This window comes from Neoarius graeffei, chromosome 18 (assembly GCF_027579695.1).
Source record: "Neoarius graeffei isolate fNeoGra1 chromosome 18, fNeoGra1.pri, whole genome shotgun sequence".
In the NCBI taxonomy this organism is placed as follows: Eukaryota; Metazoa; Chordata; class Actinopteri; order Siluriformes; family Ariidae; genus Neoarius; species Neoarius graeffei.
The window spans coordinates 5,696,779-5,712,405 of NC_083586.1; the positions used below are offsets into that span (position 1 = coordinate 5,696,779).

The 15,627-nt window shown below is 42.6% G+C and overlaps 1 protein-coding gene across 5 annotated transcripts in view; it reads right to left on the reverse strand.

The window, feature by feature from the left end:
• Window positions 1–15,627, reverse strand: part of LOC132865862 (zinc finger protein 271-like) — a 108,723-nt gene that overhangs the window by 90,102 nt on the left and 2,994 nt on the right. The gene's annotated exons all lie outside the window — the stretch shown is intronic.

The following is a 15,627-nucleotide window of genomic DNA, read 5'->3' on the forward strand; positions in this document are numbered from 1 at the left end:
TTGGAGTAGAATAAAACACTAAATCAACTCATGGCCCGTTTCTATTGGCCAGGGATTTGTGCCGATGACCACAAGTGGTGTGCAGCTTGTCGTGAATGTCAGCTGGTAAATCCAGCGGCCACACCAAAAGTGCCATTAAGCCCATTGCCACAGATGGAGATCCCCTTAGAAAGAACTGGCATGGATCTCATCAGGCCATTAGATTGATCTGCATGCGGGTATCGCTTTGTATTAGTCATTGTGGATCATGCAACGTGATACCCGGAAGCAGCGCCTCTCTGCAATATCTCAGCACACAGTGTTGTGGAGGTGCTCTTCCCATGAACTTTGCAAGATGGTGGCGCATAAGAACGCAGCAACTTCACTCTCCTCGATGCGGCTGTTCCTTTTGTCTGTCTTGTTTGTTTTTGTTTTTTTCCATCGGCGGGAACCTTGACATACAAATGGCAAGACTTGTTAAGGACTGGGACACTGTGCGGTGACTCGGATTTCACCAAAAGTTTTTACATCAACTATCTGCCGCCAGAGATCGCATGACCAGCGGAGTGTTCGTGGATCACCATACCGGGAGGAAGACGCAAGAGGCAGCGCGGGGAACAATGCCAGAACCGCGACTGCAGAGCCGGCATTCAGGCCCGACTAAGGAAAGCCCCGCATAGACCAGTGCTATCCAGCATCTTCCTGACCAACGCCAGATCGCTTAATAATAAGATGGATGAGCTAATGTTGATCATCAATGCACAAAAATCCGTGCAGAACTGCTTGCTGATGGTGATACCAGAGACATGGCTGCACTCGGGAGTCCCGGACAAGGCTATCATGCTAACGGGACGCACAGCACACCGGGCTGACAGAAACGGTGAGTCCGGTAAGAGCAGAGGCGGAGGGCTGTGCATCTACTCTAACAACAGGTGGTGTACAACTGCTACAGTGATTGAAAGATACTGCTCACCTGATCTGGAGTTTGTCACACTGAGATACCGGCCTTTCTGTCTGCCGTGTGAGTTTACCGTTGTTATTGTCATGGCTGTTTACATACCACCCAGCACTAATGCTAATGTAGCATTAAACATCTTGCTAACAGCCATTAGCATACTGCAGTCTTTGCATCCCACTGGGATTTTTATTGCAGCTGGGGACTTTAATCATGTAAACCTACAGACTGTCCTCCCTACATTCCACCAGCATGTTACATGTCCAATGAGAGGTCAAAACACACTGGACCACGTATACAGTAACATTAGGGAAGGCTATAAAAAGTCTCTGCCCATCCGACCATTTATCCCTCTTTCTCACCCCAGCATATAGACCTCTCACTAAGAAAACTATGCCTAGAGTGAGAGACACAAGGATTTTGCCTGACAACTCAATTCCACAACTGCAGGACTGCTTTGAATGCACCAATTGGGACCTATTTGCACAACAGGATTTAGAGGACTATACATCCATGGTTTTGTTTTACATTCATACTTGTATTGAAAAAGGTCACTGTTGAGAAATGAATATGATGTTATCAAAACAACAAACTGTGGATGACCAGGGATGTCTAGCAGCTGCTGAGAGGCCGTGACACAGCCTTTAGGTCTGGCAACATGGAAGTGTACAGCGTTGCCAGATCCAACCTAAAAAGGGGAATCAAAGAGGCAAAAGCAGCCTACAGTAGGAAAATCGAGGGACACTTCTGTGAGGGGGACCCCCAGCGCATCTGGCAGGGAATCCAGCACCCCACAAACCTTAAGGGCTCCACAAATTCAAACACCAGTACCAGCAGGAACCTAGCGGAGCACAACCATTTCTTCGCATGTTTTGAGGTGACTGAGGCAGAGACTGAGTCCACACTTATCACCCATGAGCGACCTGGCACTCACAGTGAGTATGGAGGTGGTCAGGAGAGTGCGCCATGGTGTGAACCCCAGGAAGGCTGCCAGTCCCAACGGTATCCCAGGAAGAGTACTGAAGGGCTGAGCGGACCAGCTGACTGAGGTATTCACTTCTATCTTCAACCTCTCTCTAGCCTCCTGTACTGTCCCCAAATGCTTCAAACCTGCCACCATTGTGCCCATCCCTAAGAAACCATCTGTCAGCAGCCTATGTGACTACAGACCTGTAGCTCTTACCTCAATGGTTATGAAGTTCTTTGAAAGGCTAATGCTAAAACACATCAAAGCCTCTCCCCCTCCCAGTTTGGATCAGCATCAATTTGCATACAGAGCCAACAGGTCGACAGGAGATGCCATCAACACAGCCCTCCACAGCGTGTTGACGCATGTGGAACGACCCGGCGCATATGTAAGAATGTTGTTCATGAACTTTAGTTCTGCTTTTAATATTATCACACCTAGCAGAATGATGTCCAAACTTTACAGTCTGGGTGTCAGCCATCACATCTGCAGATAGATCAAGGACTTAACAGACCATCCACAGTCAGTTAGGCTGGGGTTCCACCACTCCTCAGTCCTGGCCCTCAGTACTGGTGCCCCCCCCCCAGGGCTGTGTACCGAGTCCTTTACTATACACCCATGACTGTACACCTGTCCATGACAGCAACATCATTATTAAGTTCGCAGACGACACTACTGTGGTAGGACTGATGCATAATAACGACAAGACTGCCTAAAGGGATGAAGTTCAGAAACTCACTGCTTGGTGTTCTGACAACAACCTGGTACTCAATTCCTCTAAAACAAAGGAGTTGGTGATAGATTTTCAGATTAAGAGGCAGAAACCTGCCCCTCTTTACATCAAATGGGACATTGTGGAGAGGGTCAGCAACTTCAGATTCTTGAGAACACATATCTCTCAGGACCTCACATGGACTATTTAACACCACTGCTCTTATGAAAAAAAGCACAGCAGAGACTGTACTTTTTGAGGTCACTGAGAAAAGTCAACCTGTCCCAGAAACTGCTGTTGTCCTTTTACAAATGTTCTGTGGAAAGCATCATCACCCACAACATCTTGGTGTGCTTTAAGAGCTGCACCATGGCTGACAAAAAGGCTCTGGAGAGAGCCAGGAAGTCGGCACAGGACATTATACGGACACAGCTGCCCTCACTGACTAATTATATATATATATATATATATATATATATATATATATATATATATATATATATATATATATATAAAAAACACCAGATGCTTGCGCCATGCAGAAATCATCATTAAGGACTGTTCTCACCCAGGAAACAGCCTGTTTATGCTGCTGCCTTCTGGAAGGCACTGTAGCTTCATACAGGCCCCCACCTCCAGACTCATGAAGAGTTTTTATCCAAGTGCCATAAAACAACTCAACTCTTCATTGAAGTATGTGCAATATTCTGTGCAATGTTTTCTGGACTGTCCAATACAAGTGTAATTACTCATCTATATATTAACTTGTTTTATGTCAATGTCTGCTGTATGTGATGTGTGCTGTTTTATGTTACTTATTTTATATTAGCCTTTTTAAAATTTAAAATGTGTTTTAATCTATTTTTTATATTACACTTATTTAATATTAGACTTTTATTTTTATACTGGATATACCACTTGAGGAGTTGCACTGAAATTTCGTTGTATATCTGTGCAATGACAATAAAGGCATTCAATTCAATTTTGCATTACCTCTTGAGTCGGGATTCCAAAAGACATTCTGACTGATCAAGGCACTAAATTTGTCACATACACTGCACAAATTACACAAATTATTGGGGATTAAATTGATTTGTATTAGTGTTCATCATCCGCAAATGGACAGGCTGGTCGAATGATTTAACCAAACACTTAAGAACATGATTCGTAAGTTCATTCATAGGGATGCTGAAAATTCAGACAGGTGGCTTGACCCTCTGTTGTTTGCAGTGCACGAGGTCCCAAAGCCTCCACCAGGTTTTCCCTATTTGAATTGCTGTATGGGCACAAGCCCCATGGTGTCTTAGACATTATTAAAGAAAATTGGGAGGAGGAGCCTTCTCAAAGTAAAAATGAAAAATTCAATAAATGTTCTTGACCTGAGAGCAAAACTCCATGCACTGAGTCACATACCCTAGGAGAATTTGCTACAGGCCCAAGAATGTCAAGCTCACCTGTACAACAGAGGGGCACGGCAAAGGGAATTTGCACCGGGAGATAAAGTCTCCCGTTTTACTGCCCATGGTCACATGGCAAATTAGGGAGTTTGACTACGAGGTCAAATGGCCAGATAGGGGCGACGCGTCAAATTTACCACCTCAATCTCCTGAAACCTTAGAGAGAGGAGGTTCCTGTTACTCTGGCAACAGGAGTTATGGAGAGGGTGGAGCTGGGACTGGAGGGAAGTCCAAAAAGTGCAGCCCAATTCATCCCAGTCTCCTGTGGAGACCACCTCTCACCGTCCCAGAGAGCACAGGTAATTAGGTTGCAGGAGGAATTCTCTGATGTGTTCTCACCCCTCCTTGGTTGCACCAACCTCATAGAACACCACACTGAGACTCCCCCAAGGGTGGTCGTGTGCAACCACCCATATCAGCTCCCTGAACACAAGAAAAATGTGGTGCGGGATGAACTTCAGGCTATGCTTAAGATGGGAGTAATTGAGGAGTCGCACAGCGACTGGAGCAGCCCGGTGGTCTTGGTACCCAAGACCGATGGGCTGGTCCAGTTTTGTTTAGACGATAGAAAAATCAACTCGGTGTGTAAACTTGGCACATATCCGATGCCCCGCATTGATGAACTGCTCGATCAGTTAGGCGCAGCTTGCTTTTACGCAACACTGGATTTGACAAAGGAATACTGGCAGATCCCCTTGACTCCATTATCTTGTGAGAAAACAGCCTTTTACACACTATTTGGCTTACACCAATTTGTCACCCTTCCTTTCGGGTCGTTTGGGGCTCCGGGGATGTTTCAGCGTCTCATGGACCAAATTCTCCTTCCCCACAATGCGTATGCGGCGGCCTACTTAGATGATATAATCATTACTATAAATGATTGGGAGTGGCACCTACATCATCTGAGGGTAGTTCTGAGGTTGCTGAGCTCACAGCAACCCCCCCCCCCCCCCCCAAAAAAAAAAAAAGTGTGCAGTTGGATGGGTGGAAGTACAGTATCTGGGCTTCCACTTGGGTCATGGGCAGGTCCATCCCCAAATTGATAAGACTGCAGTGATTGTGGCCTGCCTGCAACCCAAGACCAAAAAGGGGGTCAGGCAGTTCCTGGGGCTGGCTGGCTATTATAGGTGGGTCGTGTCTAACTTTTCATACATCACCAGCCCGCTGACTGACCTCACTAAAAAGGGGGCGCCAGATCCGGTCCAGTGGATGGAGCCATGCAAACGGGCTTTTGCTCAGGTAAAAGCGCTTATGTGTGGGGGCCCGCTGCTGCATTCTCCTGACTTTTTGCTCCCTTTTGTTTTACAGACTGATGCATCGGACAGAGAGCTGGGGGCCGTTTTGTCCCAGGTGGTGGAGGGGGAGGAGCGTCCAGTGCTGTCCATCAGCCGCAAGCTCTCCATGTGAGTCGAAGTACAGCACCATAGAAAAGGAGTGTTTGGCCATCAAGTGGGCAGTACTCACTCTCCGCTACTACCTACTAGGACGCCCATTCACCCTCTGTTCTGACCATGCCCAGCTCCAGTGACTCCACCGCATGAAGGATGCCAACGCGCAGATCACTCGGTCTCTAGCCCTTCAGCCATTTAAGTTCGAGATAGTCCACAGGACAGGGGCACAGATGGTTGTGGTGGATTACCTAACCCGCCTGGGGGGGTGGGGGTGTCAGCTGAAGGCCGGACGGCTCCCCGGCCTGAGTCAGGCAGTGGGGGCAGGCCTAGACATTAGCACTTGCCCGATGGCCCGGCGGTGTTTATGTCTTTCGGGCCAGTTTGGGCCACTAAATTTGGCCAAACAGTGGTCCGGGCGGGCCAGTACGTTTTCGATACAAATTAACAATTTTATTACTCATATTTTACCCAGAATTGTGAAGAAATTGTTAGTAAAATGCACCTTTTCGATACGAGGTCCGCCATCTTTGTTTTCGTCACCCTCCGCTCCGCAGCAGGAGTGTGTCGTCTTCGTGCACCTTCAGAGATGTTCGGCGCCGTTCGGAAGCGTCATTTTGGCAGGAAAATAGCATCTTGTAGACGAAGACGGTTGCGGCAAGGAGACCATCAGAACGGTGAAATTCAAATAGAAATATGTTCAAACTCCATGCTCCCCAACCAGGCCAAAGGCCAGGTAAACAGTTTGAGCTAAAAACAAACAAACTTCTCATTGTCCGATCGTCGCCATCTTTATACCACTTTCTGCCTCTTCCGCTAGAGAGTTCAGTGGTGTCATCCATTCATAAATACGATCGTGCATAATTTAACTGTCGGGTGTTAACAAACGGTTTCATTTTGAACTCGGCAGCCAATCAGAGTGCGCGACGTCACGCTTGGTTTACAACTCACCAAATATGGCGCCAAATCGTAAAACAGCATTTCAACACACGCGCTTTAGCTTCAGATGGTGTAAAATCGTTCAGACTTTGTATATTAATATCAAAATATCACTGTGCCAGAGAAGCTGATGTTTGAAAAAGTGCTATTTTTTCAATTAATTCCATAGAAAATGAATGGGGAAATTTTGGGTGAATTTTTTTTTTTTGTGACTATGTCGTGAAAAAAAATCGCATTTTGATGAACAAAGTAATAGCATAGGAAATTTTTGATTTTTTAATTCATATTCGTGCATTCTGGTGCAATTTAAGGTGAAATTAACAAAATATGAATAATCTTATTTTCATTAACATTATCTATTTGTTTCCATTTCTTGTTCTATCAATTTCTTAGTTACATTTAAAAATTTCCTTTGTTCTTGTTCTCTGTTCGTTTAACACATGCTGTTGATTACTGTTTTACATTAATAATTGTTTGTATAAGTTTTAGAATAAGCTAAGTTTTGCCTCACCATGCAACTAACTTGTTTATAGAATAAGCTTTGCCTGTAACCCACCCTGTGTGATGTAGACATATATTTTCCTTTTTTGTCATGGTTTCAACTTTGGCTCATATATTCTCAACATTGTAGATATTGAATTCTCACTACTGTAGATATTCTTATAGAAATAGAAGTACAATGAACTTTTTAAATTCACCTTTATATAATAGCCACAAGACACACACACAGGCCAGTGCCAAGTCTGGATGAAAGGTGAGGGTGTCATACTAACCCTTATCAGGGTTTTTTTCTAGAAAAATTTAGTATGAGGGCACTCACCATGGCGAGGGAGCGAAGCGGGGGGGGGGGGGGGGGGGGGATGGTGCCGGTTGTCCCCCCCCCCCCGCCATGCAAAGCCTTTGAAAAATGCTCCAATGGGACATTCTGAGGCTATCCGGGAGGGAAATTGTAACAAATTGTCTGTCAACATTGAAAAAGAAAGAAGTAATAATCTTCTGCCCTGGACAGTCTTTGGCTTTCTTCCATTTCGTGCCACGGGATGACATCATTAAATGCCCAAGTGTCAACAAAAACAACTCGCGAACTACTTCTGTCAAAAGCTCCCGCGCTGGTGGGTGAAAGGTCATTCAGTCTCGAGAAATCTCGCTCTACAAGTCAGCTGACCTTGTATGTAACCCATGTCAAATCTCGTGAGAGCAGCACAAGTAAACAACTAAACAACATGGCTCTCTTAGAACTACCCTCAACTGTGACTGCTACGCGCACTGCATCACTCTCACAATTTCCCACAGGGGAATTGTCGGCTCTAGTTAACAATGCACTTTTTATGGAGACGTTTTAATGTTATTCTTTATTTTTTTTATCCAGTTGAATATTTAGCGTACAAATGTATTTTCAGCTCTTAAAAATGACTGAGGTCTGGACCGCGGGGGCCTCAGAGCTGGCTGCGGCCATGGAGATGAACAAGACGCTAATAGAAAGATAAGACAGTTCAATGACAAATGGAAGTTCGGGCAAGATTGGCTAGTTCATAGCAAAACCGAAAATATCCTGTACTGCGAAGACTGTAGAAAGTCTGGCAAAGACAGGCACCAGTAATTTTAAACTCGAAACTATAAAGGACCACGAAAAGTCAAATGCACACATCGGTCCTATAACATCAAAACAGGCGAAGACAGCTGGTTCACTACAGGACCGCATTGCTTTCAGTCCCTGGCAGTCATGAAGTCGGCTGAGCTCGAGAGGATGGCGCTGCTGTTTAGAAACGTTCACACGATTGTAAAGAAGTTGATCTCGCCCCAGCTATCAACTTATAGCCTGCTGGAAGCCTCAGGTCACGAAGACCATTTTTCATGGACCATTCAGACTCATCTGATGATGAATGTAATGAGGACATTTAATGTCTCTCTCTACACATGTTCTCACACACAAAATTAATAGACAATACATAATATACATAATGCTTGATAATACACAATACTTGCATATCAAAACATCAAATATTTTTCAATGATAAATGTTTTGAATTGGACTTTAATATTAAGAATCAGTTCAGTTGTACTGAATGTTATTTTTCATATTATACGATATTTCATATTGTAAGAGGCTTGAATTTGAGTTCAATAAACAGAATACTCTGTTTATATTTTTGTCTGAATTGGTTGCATGTTTTCATATAGGGAGCTACCTTAACAGCACTGAATACTTGAGTGCTACTGTAGAGATACATTATACGCTGCCATTCATAATTAAAGGGCTGATGACACGAACATGACTCTATGCAATTTCTTAAATAAACTATACAACATGGCAAACATGTTAGATTTCTGTTATAATTACGTGAAAAGAAGCTGTTGTTACGCGAATATCCAACTTTTAATTGCACAGCGCAAAAAAACTGGGTCCGTGGCTCGCGGCCATGTTGTGACGCCAGCGGAAGAACACGCTGCGGTTCACTGGCTGTTCTACTCTGGTTCTACTCAATGGAAATGGTGCATGAAAACGCCGGTGAATTCTCTAGTGCTAGCTCTTCCTCTTCTGGGAGTCTAGAATTGTGTTGATCTCTTCCGAATAGAATCTATGATAGCCTACCCTCTTTACGGGTATATTTTGGGCTAGAAAACTTCAGCAGTATCTGGCAACAGATACTGCTGACGTTTTCCAGCCCAAAATATGTTCAAAACCCACCAAAATGCACTTGAAACCGCCCAACTGGGCGGGAAAAATCCCAATCTGGCAACACTGTGTAAGCATTGCTGATGGTAGTAACACACGTTTGTGCTGAACTGAACACCCAAGAGATTCTTTTAAGCTGGGAAGGGTGTCAAAACAATCCAAAACGAAGTGTTCAGAGCACAGGACGGATGTTGGTGAGGGCTCCCACTTGTCACGAGTGCGCCTGACTTGCTTCACCCACTTCGCATGCAGCTCGGGATCTCTGGGAAACTTGAATAAACTTACCCCATCCTTGTGGGTTTTGGAGCAAAAGCCGGCAACACAACGCGAAGGCATAATAACTATATATATATAATAATGTATAATAATGTCTAATAAAAATACTAATATGATAAACTGAACACCTCTCGCATCAACAACAAACTGGTAAGTTAGGAGGAAGGTTCTTTCACTGACGTCATATAGCTCCTCCTCCTCTTTCGTCTCCTGGGTGCTGTAGCCCTGTCAAATTTGCCCAAATAGCCGCGTTTATCATCATAACTTGTAAAATAGGTGCCTTCGTGAATTAATATATGGATCGGGAATTACTTTTTATGTTATAAAACATCGCCAAAGATGTCAAAAACGTGTCATCAGCACTTTAAATCTAGATCTTCCGAACTTTAACATATGATGGTGAAGAAAAAACTGCAATTTCCTGGCAACAAAATTGTGACTAGTGAAAAGGCTGAATGGCTAGTGACTCGGGAAAACCACTAGCCACAGTGGCCGGTGAGCAAAAAAGTTAATGTAAAGCCCTGATATGATATATATATATATATATATATATATATATATATATACACACACACACACACACGCGCATACACTAGTGAATCTCAAAAAATTAGAATACCATGAAAAAGTTCCTTTTTTTCATAATTTAATTCAAAAAGGTAAACTTTCATATATTCTATATTCATGACATGTAAAGTGAAATATTTAAAGCCTTTTTTGTTTTAATTTTGATGACTATGGCCTATAGCTCATGAAAATCAGAAATCCAGTATCTCAAATTATTAGAATATTCCCCAAGATCAATCAAAAAAAAGGATTTACAATACAGAAATGTTCAACTTCTGAAAAGTATATTCATTTATACACTCAGTACTTGGTTGGGGCTCCTTTACCATGAATTACTGTATCAATGCGGTGTGGCATGGAGGTGATCAGTCTGTGGCACTGCTGAGGTGTTATTGAAGCCCAGGTTGCTTTGATAGTTGCCTTCAGCATATCTGTATTTTTGGGTCGGGTGTTTCTCATCTTCCTCTTGACAATACCCCATAGATTCTCTATGGGGTTCAGGTCAGGAAAGTTGGCTGGCCAATCAAACACAGTAATATCATGGTCAGCAAACCATTTGGAAGTAGTTTTGGCACTGTGGGTAGGTGCCAAGTCCTGCTGGAAAAGGAAATCAGCATCTCCAAAAAGCTCGTCAGCAGATGGAAGCATAAAGTGCTCTAAAATCTCCTGGTAGATGGCTGTGTTGACTTTGGACTTGATAAAATACAGTGAACCAACACCAGCAGATGACATGGCATCCCAAATCATCACAGACTGTGGAAACTTCACACTGGGCTTCAAACACCTTGGATTCTGTGCCTCTCCACTCTTCCTCCAGACTCTAGAACCGTGATTTCCAAATCAAATGCAAAATGTACGTTCATCTCAAAAGAGGACTTTGGACCACTGAGCAACAGTCCATTTCCTTCTCTCCTTAGCCCAGATAAGACACTTCTGACATTGTCTCTGGCTCAGGAGTAGCTTGATATTAGGAATGCGAAAGTTGTATCCCCTTTCTTGAAGATGTCTGTTCGTGATGGGTCTTGATACACTGACACCAGCCTCAGTCCACTCCTTGTGAAGCTCTCCCAAGTTCTTGAATCAACTTTTCTTGACAATCCTCTCAAGACTGCAGCCATCCCTGTTGCTTGTGAACCTTTTCCAGCCACCCTTTTCAGCAATGAAATTTTGTGGCTTACCCTCCTTGTGGAGGGCATCAGTGATCATCTTCTGGACAACAGTCAAGTCAGCAGTCTTCCCCATGATTGTGATTGTGTGTACTGAACTAGACCGAGAGATACACTGTGTTCATACTGTTTTACTAAAACTCAAAATGAAATATTCTAATATTTTGAGATTTTTTTTATGTTTTTGTACTGTATGCCATACTGATTAAAATTGAAATAGAAAAATGCTTGAAACATTTTAGTTTGTGTAAAGAGTCTATAATATATAACATTTTCACTTCTTTTTCACAATATTCTAATTTTTTTGAGATGCACTAGTATATGAGTGATTCCACGCTTATGGGTACTGAAATGGGGACATGAACTTATTTTTAAAAATTCACCTAAAACTAAGCATGCACCGATACCGATACTGGCATCGGTATCGGCCCCGATACTCCACTAATATACTCATACTCGTACTTGTCAAACAGTTGCCGATACCATGAACCGATACCAGTGCCGATCCCATGCGCCAATACCAATGTTCCCCGCAGCGCTTTTTGTTCCATTCGAGAGAGAGAAAAAAAAAAAAAACTGAAGCATTGTTGAGCTCAGGCTTGAGCATAATATGATAGGCTATACCATGCGCCGATAGTGTTCCGTGAAGCGCCTTTTGCCAGCCTCCGTTCGAGGAAAAAAAGCCTCTCCCAGGAAAAAAAATTGTAAATCTCAAGCATTGAGCGTAGGCTAATTTCGTCAGAAGACAAAAAAAATTGTTCGACAACAACCCATTTTTCCATGATGAAGATGTGTTTGCATAGTCATGAAACAGTGCCGTCACAACATCTTTCCCCAACACTGTCATTTTAAACATCTCTCCACACTCCACTCCCTTTCGCTGCCATACGCAGATAGGCCTACGCTAAGATCCCCAACGTTGTCCTTTTTTAATGTTGGCTATTCGCCTAGGTAAGGGTTTTGTAGGACAGGCTACTCACTAACAAACAAATGAAAATCGGATTTTTGTATAGGTGAATCCAACCGGCAGAGTTTTTAAGTACGAGTCCAACCGGGAGAGTTTAAGAGTGAAGAGTGAGAGAGAGAGCTTTAAGAAATGGCTGATTGAGTTTTCCAACTTGTTTCAGTAGAGGGCAACGCTAAGACCAAGGAAATTGACGTCCCATCTACAGGTATGGAGCTCCACGAGCACGGGACGCGATGTTGCGAATGGAAAGCAACAGCGTCTGCCTAACAAGTTCTGCGACTGAACAAGAGCGTGCTCGAGGCATTCAACTCTCCTGCAGCACACAGCAGGATGTGCGCACATGCACATGAGAGGAGGGGGGGGGGCATATTTTAGTCTGCATTACTGGCGATGGAAATTAAATAATACATCGTCGCCGGCCGCCACTGTTATCTTGTGCGCTCTCTGTGATGTTGCGATGGTCACTGCTCCTCCCTTTCACGCCCTTGTCTTGTTGCTAAATGTAATTGGAGTAGTTTAAGCGCACCACCAGAACAACCCTTAAGTCAACCAAGACCGCAATGTTGCGGAAGGCCGATGATAGAGGGAGTAAGTGACCAGCGGAGTGAAATGATCACGCTGCATGTGGTAACTCCCTGCTCTCGCCTCCCTTCATCAACAATCGGTCTTACATGTTGCAAGAGTGCAAGTCTTTCTTGACTTCGAAAGTTGGACATTGTAATCTAATCCAAATAAATAGCAGCCTTTTTCAGAAATTGCAGCAGCTAAATATTTAATTCTTTGTGTAGGCTATTTGCAATGAGTGTAGTTTTCTGGGAGTGAATGTTGCGCGACAATCGAGAGAGGTTGCACACGGAAGCGCAGATAGCCTTGTAGTCCACGTTACACTGCCAGCAGACAGCGCCTTTTCATTTCACGGTAGCGCTTCTTTTGCAACATTGTTATGTAGGCCTAGTAGGCCTAGCGCAGCAGCGTTTAGGTTTTGCAACATTATTGTAACAATGATGCAAAAGATAAGCGCTACCGTGAAGAGGCGCTGTCTGGCTGTGTGACGTGGACTCAAGGCTACTCTGCGCTTCTGGAGCAGCGGAGATTGTCAATGTGAACCCGTGTGCATGATCACTCCAGTTAGAAAACAACATTCACGGGAAATAGATAAAGTAGGCCTATTAAATATTCAAATGCTGCAATTTTTGAAAAATTATATTTTAATAACATCAACAGTATCGGTATCAGTAGTACTCGGTATCGGCAAGTACTGAAATGATAGTACTCATACTCGTATCGGTTTCACAAATGTGGTATCGGTGCATCTCTACCTAAAACCATTTCTTTTTTTTACCATCAGGTCACAAAACATGTAATCTTTAATGAATGATATGTTAAAAGATAACTTTAATTTTCTGAGATGTAATAAAAACATATTTATATGCCAAAGTCAGAACATAACAGAAGTGTTGTGGACATATATATTCTCAATTTTAACAATGTAGAATTACTTTTTGAAACATAGGAAGGTGATGTTTTAGCAAATATAATTAATAAACATGTGTAGTAGAATAAACATACACATTCTTTCAATAAGATTAACATGGTATATAGCTAGATTGTAATTAATTTGTAACAGACGCGAGATGGACAATCGTAACAGAAGTAATGTAACAGACATCATTTTGGAACTCATAGGCTTGACTTTGGCATATAAATATGTTTTTATTACATCTCAGAAAATTAAAGCTATCTTTTAACATATCATTCATTAAAGATTACATATTTTGTGACCTGATGGTAAAAAAAGAAATGGTTTTAGGTGAATAAGTTCATGTCCCCATTTCAGTACCCATAAGTGTGGAATCACTCGTATGTATATATATATATATATATATATATATATATATATATATATATATATATATATATACACACACACACATATACATACACATACACACCTGCAAGTGTTTAGTCTACAAGGTTTCCCATACATAGACCATTGTGTGGCGCAGCGCCACACAATGGATTCCAATCGCCACACAGACTCCCGATTTTGAAAAAAAAACGTTGCGTATCGTTCTGTTCATTCATAGTGCTCTTTCTTCTCGTTCACGCATGCGCGCACACACCCACACACACACAGAGAGAGAGACAGAGAGGCGTGCACACAGGCCTGCCGTTGCACATATACCCGGACTGCAAGTAGGCCTGTTAGGCTAATTAAAAATAACGCAGCCTTCCCGATTCGCCTTCCGACCCCTTATTTTAAAAGGTAGCCTACGTCGCGCTCGTGATGAGCTTTATCATAGCCTTCTTGACTTACATCCCTGAGTCAGGCTATAAACCAATTTTGATGCATACAGTAGCAGCTTGACGTGAGGAACCGGCCTTATTGCATTATCCCGTTTATCCCGCTTCAGCATTCATGCAAGTTATTAATAATGGCTTGACATTCACAATAAATAAGGATTTCCCACTAGCCTAAATAAAATGTTGTTATACTCGCGGGATGCCTAGTTGATGCTATCTGAAGCATAAAATCTGAATATTTGAAGAAACATCTTTATTAGCGAAGTAGAATTGCAAGCGGGATTTCTCAGCTATGAATAGGGCAAGCACATAGAAATTCAGTACTCCTTTGTATATTTTTTTGATGTAATGGAAATTTTTAGTGCTTTGATGATGAAGAAAATATACTTTTTTATCCATAGATTAAAACAGACCTCAGGAATAGGCTCCAAGGGGAACACCTGGCAGCCTGCTTACGAATCTCCATAAATGGTTCCGAACCCAATGACTTCCCTTATGATAGGGCACTTGAGTTTTTTTTCAGGAAGCCATGCAGAATTAAATGTTCTGATAGGGCATGCAGGCTTTGCACCAATTAGGGTAATGCTTTTTCATTATTTTTAGTTGCCTTGGTGTTACCTTAAGTGGTTTCTTACATCCAATTATGATATTTTAATTTTATTATTATTTTGTTGCTACATTATACTATTTATTTCATTTTAGTATTGGTTGAGGTAAGTGTTGAGTTCAATATTTAAAATAAAAACCTCCAGCTTGTTTTTTGCAATTTATTCCTTGAATGTCAACTAAAGAATGATTGAAAGATTGCCACCAAAAAGGCAAAAAACTAAGGTAAAAACTAAACTTTAACTTCAATTTTGGTGAGTAATTTTCATAAATTTAAAAGACAGGTTTTCCACCAACATCAAGCCCAGCAAACTAATGGCCTGCCCTGTAATGTAAAGTTGGGTCGAGGAATGAAACCAGGCAGGGTTCTGGTAAAAATTGTTTTAGCCGTCTTCTCTTAAAGAACTTAAAAGAATTTAGATTGAACTGAATAATCTCAAATGCTTCTTGTAGCTTTAAAATAGTCCCAGCAGGTGACTCTGAAGAAAAATACTGTGTGTTTGAACACCGCCCACTGTAAACACTTTGCATACACCCCAATGACCGACTCCACCGACCACGATTCCCTCATCGGCACGGCACAGTGGAGCACTACAAATTGCTACCTGGTCTGTGGGAAACACTGGTCTATGTCTATTTCTTATCTAGAGTGTTTATACTGTTTATA